Source organism: Xenopus laevis, chromosome 8L (genome assembly GCF_017654675.1).
Source record: "Xenopus laevis strain J_2021 chromosome 8L, Xenopus_laevis_v10.1, whole genome shotgun sequence".
NCBI classification, from domain to species: Eukaryota; Metazoa; Chordata; class Amphibia; order Anura; family Pipidae; genus Xenopus; species Xenopus laevis.
Genome location: NC_054385.1, coordinates 70891435 through 70900300, shown reverse-complemented (window position 1 = coordinate 70900300; position 8866 = coordinate 70891435).

Sequence of the window (8866 nt, the reverse complement as noted above, 5' to 3'; positions counted from 1 at the left end):
TTTTAGTCATTTGGCAATTTTCCTTATTTTCCTTTAAAACTGCAAGTTTGTGCTGTGGTCAATATTGCTACAGAAGCTTTGTTAATGTCTGTCAAAGTAGCAGTGAAACTACATCAAGGACATAAATTGCACATTCTGATCATATAATAAAAAGGTGCATCGTATGTGTGTAACTAACCCTAAATAAGTATATATGATAAGCTAGCAAGTATTAGAGTTAAGTGATATCCAGGTATGTGTAACATGGGATGTATATAGTATGTGGGCTAGATATCTTAAGCACTACTCTCTAATGTTCTTCTAAGCCCTTTCCCTTAAATGTGGCCCTGTAGTGCCTTGGTCAATTTATTGACTAACTGATATCACTGGGGTTCATTTACAAGAGTAACTGCAGTGTACAAAGTGCAATTTTGGCCATAAGTTGCAATTTCTCTTACAATATTTGGTATAAGGATGCTATCATTTTCAGCTCTCAGATAAAAAAGACATCTGTGTGTAATCATACTTAATCTATTGATAGTTCTTCTGAAACATTAATATTCAATTTTTTGTATAGTTCTGCCAGTTTTGGACCTGGGACAGAAAGATTCTGTCTGTCACATTTTAAATGGATTACTTACCTTCAAACACTTTATCAGTTCAGTTGGTTTTAGTTTGTTCACCAAAAACCCTAAATTTCGTTAAAGGCAGCTGTTGATATAGTTGGTAATATGCCACAGATACTGCAAACAACTGATTTGAAAAAGTGTTTGGAGGGTGAACAATCCCTTCAAACATTTATAACCTTATGGGCTAAATTAATTAGTTTATGTCAATATTATTGAAATATATTGCATTTTTAGGTCTCTGAAAGGTAAAGTTTGATAGAGCTATTGTTTCTCTGAGAAATGGAGAACAAAGCTTACAGAGACAGGGGACATTTAGGAAACCTGCTAGAAAAGGAGCAGGTACAGGAATATTTATCTGGCCATAGATTTCAGATAGCCACTTGTATCTCTTCCAGTCTCACTATGCTGAGGACAGACTGTAGGACACCGGTATCTGTGAACAGGTGGGGAGTTTGGCAGTGACCGGGAGGACAGGGCTGGGGTCATTGTAATCTTTGAACCTGTCAGCAAGTTTTAAAGCAAGGCAGGGAAGGCGGACAGATTGGGCTATGTAATCTTTTATTATCCCTGGGGACAGATGGAGCCATGAACAGGAAAACCTTGAGGAGGTGTAGCAAGATGCTGGCTTCATAATCCAGAGGGAGGGACAGCAAGGCAAAGAGGATAAGCCTGCTTTAAAGGATGTAATAGGAAAGTAGCTCAAGTGCAGCACTCTCAGGCTGTGGGGTGGGAATGCAACAATTAGACCATTGTCTGCACAATTTGTGTACAGTGTCCTACAAATCAAAATATGTACAACAGTCAATCCACCATATTTGTTTGGTTGGACTTACTACTTTTTCCCTTAGGGTGAAGACACACAGAACTGCTAGCAGCAGCTACTTGTCACAGCTACAAACTTGACAATAGTGATATTTGGCTTTGCTAAGACACTATGGGGCAAATTTAGGGTGAAGTGACTAACGTTAGCGAAAATTCGCCAGCGTGACATCATTATGATAGTTTGACGATTTACTAATGGGCGCTGGCATAACTTTGCTAGCGAAGGAGATAGACTCTAGCGCTACTTTGCATTTTACGCCCGGCGAAGTTTTGCTCTGGTGAAAGAGGGTTACTTCGCAAATTCACTAAGATGCGTGTTTTACTGAACGTTACCTGTTCCACCAGACTTGCCTTCGCCAGCTCAGACCAGGAGAAGTGCAATGGAATGTATAGGGCTTCTTCAATTTTTAGTTGAAAAATTTTCTAAGTCACAAAAAATGCTGGCGTCTTTTAGTTTTTTCAGGGTGATAGACTGCAAAAGTCCGTAAAATTGTTTTTGGGTACCCGGGCTCCCCCATACATTTCCTACCATATGGCACATAAACTTTACACTGGGCACATGTGTAGGGCATTATAACAACTCTATTTAATTTTATTAAGGTTTCCCTGGGCTTGTGTAGTGTAATGTATTTGCTGCAACATATACGTCCATTCAACTTCCCACCGTATGCAAATTAGCCAACGCTAGCGCAACTTCACTTCGATTGGCGCAGCAACTATAGCGTAACTTTGCCAGAGTTTGGCACCCTGGACGCAATTTTGGATTTTAGTGAATTAGTGTTGTCCTGGCGAATCTACGCCTGGCAAAGTGTTGCGATGTGAGCAAAGCCGTCGCTGGTGAATTTATGGAGGTTAGTGAATTTGCCCCTGTGTGTGTTTTAGCAGAAGCAGTTCTCAGTATTGTCTGTCAGGGTATTTTTTTTGGCATATTGTAGCCACAACAAGTAGCTGCTACTAGCATTTGTTGATACAAAATATCTATAGCTATAGATAATACCAAAATTGCCTCTGCTAAAACACATGTAGTGTCTTAGCAAAGCTAAATATCACTATTTTCTATTTTTGTGACAAGTAGCTGCTACTAGTAGTTCTGTGTGTCTTCACCCTTAAAGTCCTTCTGTCTTCATCCTCCAGCTTCATACATACTGTAATGTTACCTCTTGTACATTCTGCAGTATATATAAACATTAGGATTCAGCGTTTGCATCTGGGTTATTGGCACTAAAATGGCAATTTAAACAAAACCTGAGCAATATACAGTATCATGTACAAATAACTTCTATAGCACACAGTACCTGGCCCTGGTATTATTGTCTGTCCAATAATAATGCCTGAGATGTGGAAAAATGAACTGAATTTCTTGCAATGGAAATGTGCTGCCAGTAGTGTTTCCTTCTCACTGACATTGTAGTAGTAGGGATTATGTCCTTAAAAATAATATGTTTTGAATATGTCTCAAGCAATTGTGGGATTATGTTCATCTCATACAGGTACATATTGACAGAAACTAGGAAGGATTCACCAAATGGCTGAACAGCAAATCCTTGGCTGAAATAGCAAATCCCTAATTGCATATGAAATTTTGAGCACAATTAAGTTAAGTGACCAGAACTCTTCTAGTATTTTCAATTTCTCAATTCATTTGACCTCAGGTGACCTGTCAAAATGCCGGGACTGGATGAAACCCTGGATGCAGAGCTCCCATAGACATAAGGTTCCTGGCAGATGCCGGCCTTCCTCAAGTCATTTATAGAACAAGCTGGATGGTTTACCTGAAGATCATTCAAGGCATGTTTTTTATGTTCTCTTTTCCTAGATGCCAAACATACTTTGTTTCCACTTAGAACTGATTTTTAATTATATAGAATGGATAGAACTTCTCAAGTCAATAAATAACAAAGGGTAAATATAGTTCTAAAATAAATATTTTGAGTAAATAATTTGTGACGGATACTGCAGTGTTGTCCTGTGTCATTCTGTTCCTGGTCTCTCTCTCAGTCCTATCATAAAAAGAGGCCCCAGTCTAGAACCTGAGATGTCCCAGGTATCGCAGACTGATCCATTAGTAAACTACAGTTACTAAAGGATAACATTAGGGATGGGCGAATTTGACCCGTTTCCTTTTGGCAAAAATTCAGCGCCGGCGAAATGTTGCGCAGCGAATTTTTTTTGCGCGCATTTTTTTTTGTCGCACAACGCCATACAAGCCTATGGGCGTCAATTCAGCAGCGAAACAAGGCGGAAAAATTGGCCCATCCCTAGATACCATTACTACCTTCCTCAAACCTTCAAGGCTGCAGAAAAAAATGCTGCTTGTGGGTAAAAAAAACATGGCAAAGTTGCACTTTGCACACTTCACTTGCAGTAAATAACCCTTATTGTTTGGGCTGGCACACCTCATACTTACTAGAAAGACTGGAATAGATTTTGTTGTAAACAGGGCATTAAGTGTTACAATGGTTAACAGTAGCACAATCCTAATCCAGGTACAAATCCCACTGCTTTTCAGGAGAAAGGATATAATTTACCCCACCCATCATAAAATTGCATGCACAGTTTACATCTCAACCCTATATGAACTATCCACACCTTCTATACAATACCACACTGATGCAATATAGTTGATCTCTACCCCAACCAGTATAAAGAAACATAACCACATATAATATAATGATAATTCCCCGAAAGAGACCCCAGCCATCTTCTCCTGGACATACACATTTCAGTCTCTGCTTATTAAAAAAGTAATTCATGTAACAGCCTATCTCCAGAGCAATCAGTTTGACAGCTAGTGATATCACCTGTAGTCAAGGTCAGACTGGGCTGGTGGGACACCGGGAAAAAACCTGGTGCGCCCGGCCCTCATGGCAACTCAGACCTGCTCTATCTGCTGAGAACTGCGGGCGCCAGTGTGCCCTTTCCAAATCACAGCCACAAGGAGGAAGTATATGATACATGGCATGTGGTGGTGGAGGGAGTGGTGTTCACAACTGGTGTAAAAGCCAAAAGAGCTATAAAGGATAAGTAAACTTTTAACATAAGTAGCATAAAATTGATGAGATTGCAATTTACATCCATTATTTTTTTTTCAACATATTAAACAAGAGGTTGTTTACCACTAACTTAACTTAACTTTTAGTATGACGCAGAGAGTGATATTCTGAGACATATTTCAATTTGTTTACATTTTTTATTTTGAGTAATTTTTCTTTTTTTCAGCAGCTCTTCAGTTTGCAATTTTAGCAATCTGGTTGCTAGGGTTCAAATTACCCTAGCAACCATGCACTGATTTGAATAAGAGACTGTATTTTGAATAGGAGACCAGTGACCCCCATCTGAAAGGTGGAAACTTCAAAAACTATAAAAAAAAATAAAATAATGAAGACCAATAGTAAAGTTGCTTATAATTGGTCATTCTATAACATACTAAAATTTAACTTAAAGGTGAACCAGACCTTGAATGGAAATATGTACTGTTCAAATGAAGGAATTTTATTACAACAGTGCCACCTGCTGGCCAAGTTCCAACCATGCTCCAGTCTAAGAACTTGTAAGAACATATAAAAAAGGGCTGGTATGATGTTCCTCTGGTTAGGAAAAACATGAGAAACCAGGGCCAGAACTAGGGCTAGGCAGAGTAGATACGTCCCTAGGGCGCAAGGCTCGGGGGGGGGGGCCCAAGACACCTACCTTCTCTGCCTCATACCCCTAGTTCGGTCCCCTCTCGCCATTCTGGTCGAGTGTGTCCTTTTTTGCAAACTTGCATCCTTTTTGGTGGGCATGAGTGTGTGTGTCCTTTTTTGACATGAGCACTGAGACCGTCAAGGTTGCCTAGTGTGCCTGGTCGGCCTGGCCCGGCGCTGATAGAAACTTTCTTGAGACATTTGTGTTTCCTACTTCCAACAGTTTAGGGAAGACCTTTTCCTATTTCAGCATGAGAATCCCCACATGGACAAAGCAAAGTAAGTACTGAGATGGGACTGGAAGCACTTGACTGTCCTACAATTAGCCCAGACCTAACCTAGCTAAATGCCTGTGATGAATCTGTGCTCACCCTTACTAATGCTCTTGATATTAACGGAAGCATATCCACCACAGGAGTTCCAGTGTCTAGTTCCAACATCACGTTTCAGCATCTGTTATTTCAAAGTAGAGCTGGCTACAGCAGCAAATTTATACAAGTTACAAGTTTATATTAATAACCTTGGTTTTAGAATAAGATGTGTGGCAGGCAGGTATCTAGGCCATATAGGCATCCATTTATTAAAGTGCAAAAAACGCGCAATAATGACTTCCACCAGAAAAAAACGCCACTTAGTTTACTAAACTGGGATGTATTCGGTCACTGCAGATTTTTCGCTGAACAAATGTTATTGTATCCACTCTACCTAAGCCCTTTTGCATGTTTAACAATAGGCTAGCGCCAGAATTATCATCTAAACACCCTAAAATTTATGACGGTTTCTATCACCACTCAGGGATGCAGCATTATGTGAAATACTAGCATTATGTGAAATTGCACATGTCTGATAACAGTTTTTTTAACATGTCCAGCGAACATTATTTAATACATAGTGAAGTATGCTACTTATGCCAAAAGGGTTGTACAAACGGCTGTATTCCTCTTTGTGCCTCCAAACTGCAACTGGATGGGTGGGAAATGGTGGTTTGAGGATCAGCAAATACATTTCATACTTCATGCCAAGCATGCCACCATAATGTGTAGGGCCTACCTAGCATTATTGGTTTTGTACAAGGGGCACAAAACATACTGTTATATGTTACTTTTTTCTCCCAGTGGTCTCTTCTGGAACAGCACTAGTGGCTCCTGAGGATAGGGAAAACCATTTACATCTTGTACAATGTCAACAGATCAAAAGCTCCATTCTGGTTTGTGTACAGGAAATAAAATATTATGTTCCAAGTCCACATTCCTTATAAATAACTTTCTGAGTGGTACTGTATCAGATGCTTTTTCAAAAGCTAACTAGATCACATCCACTGCCATGCCAGACTCTAGGCTTCTGCTCACCTCATCATAAAGGGCAATTACAATTGTCTTGCAAAATCTATTGTGCATAAAATCATGTTGGCACAAACATTATTTCAGAATATTTTTCAGCATTCCCTATTACTGCTTCAAATGCTTTCCTACCACCATGAACGGACTGACATTCAATTGCACATTCTGCACTAATGACATGGATCCCCTAGACCCCGTCCAGTGATGGAAAGGCATAGGGAAGAGGGGCGGGTACACGAAAGTTGTGTCAGGGCAGAAGAGGGGTAAGAATTTGTAGCTATAAAGCTACAAATGTATTGTTATTGCAACTTTTGATTACTCCTCTTTCTATTCAGGCCCTCTACTATTCATATTCCAGTGTCTTATTCAAACCAATGTATTGTTGCTAGGGTAATGTGAGCCATAACAACCAGACTGCAAACTGGAGAGCTGCTGAATAAAAAGCTAAATAACTCTCTTGGATGGACACTAAGTTATATTGTTGTGGGTTTTTTTCTTTTACTTCTTTTAATATTTTATTTTATGGTTAAGATTATATCACAGCTCGTCACAGCTAAGCTGATAACTATGACCACAGTACATGAACGTATAAACAGCAATGTCATTACCCTCTCTTAAACTTACATTGTGACATTGATGTGTTTCTGCTTAATTCTGTATGTATGTAAATGAATACGCTGTGACACATATTATTGCTTTCTTAGTTTAATACATCACTGCTGTTTGATCTACAAAACTGTTCAGTAAAAACAACTGTAAAAAAGCTATAAATAGCTCAAAAATTACAAATAAAGCATGAAAAGCTATTGTAAATTGTCTCAGAATATAACTGCACATCATACTAAAAGTTATTTCAAAGGTGAACAATCCCTTTAAATCAAGTAGAAATTTGCCGCCAGTAGTGATGAACAAAATAATTTCACATTTACAGATTTGCTGAGAACATCAGCTTTTCGCGACCCCACATCAAAAATTCACCATGCGACTCATTTAGTTTTGCTTGACAAAAAAAAAAAAAGGCGCAACAAACACACATCATTCTATCCTTCTCCTCTTTTTCCACAATGAGATCTGAGCTGTCTTACTGTCTATATAAGGACATGCACGTAAATATATGGTTCATTCATTTTAATGTGGGATACAAAGCACCCAGATATTATCTGTTGGTTGTCATATTTAATATTAGTTGTGCCTGTGTTTATAAGCTATTAGTAATATATATAGTTGTGTCTGTGTTTATAAGCTATTAGTAATATATAAACTATTGATGGTACTTTTTGCTTAAACATTGAAACATACCACTGGGATGGGCAAATTTGACCCGTTTCGATTCGGCAAAAAATTTGCCGAAATGCATTCTATGGGCGACATATCTTTTTGGATGCGTGATGATTTTTTTTGACGCACATCATTTTTTTTGACGCGCAATATTTTTTTTCTCCAATTAAAGTCTATGGGCGTCATTTGCATGGTGAAACTCCCCAAAAAGATTCGCTCAGCCATATTTACCAGGCGACCAAAGGTGATGTCAAAAATCATGGGAGCCTTTTTTTCTATTGAAAAAGCAGTTGTAGCTTAGCGAATAGGAGCTACTCTAACAATGTAGGCCATGCATAGTAGTATACTGAGTGAAAAATGCATGTGATTTTGCCTTCCCATTGACTCCAATGCAATTCAACAAAAAAACAAAGCGCCCATAGGGGTACATACTAAGTAAACAAAATTCGCCAGCGACAGCTTCGCAGCCATCTCAAAATTCGCTCAGACAACGATATTTTACTAAAATGCAAAGTTATGTCCAGGGCGGCAATGCAAGCAACTCAAAGCAAAGATGCGCTTGCGTTCAATTCTACCTAATGCAACTTCGTTAGAGGTCTTCGATCAGGCTAATTTGGATACGGTGGGAAATTTAAAGTAGAATGGACGTATATGTTGCAGCAAATACATTACATTACACAAGTCCAGGGAACCTTAATAAATAAAATAGAGTTGTTATAATGCCCTACACATAGGCTCACTATATAGTTTATGTTCCATATGTTAGAAAATGTATAGGGGAACCTGGTTACCCCAAAAAAAATGTAAGGACTTTTGCAGGCTATCACTCTGAAAAAAGGAAAAGACGCCAGCGTTTTTTGGACTTAGAAAAATTTTCAACTAAAAATTGAAGAAGCCCTATCATTCAATTGCACTTCGTCTGGAACTTTTTCCACTAAAAAATATGATGTAAGTAACAGAAGAATGAGGAAGATCTATGCATTCCATTGCACTTCGCCTGGTCTGAGCTGGCGAAGGCAAGTCAGTTCAGTAAAATCCGCATCTTAGTGAATTTGCGAAGTAACGTCCATTCGCCAGAGCGAAAATACGCCTGACAATAGAGTGTGAATCACCGCTAGCGTCTTTCTCCTTCGCT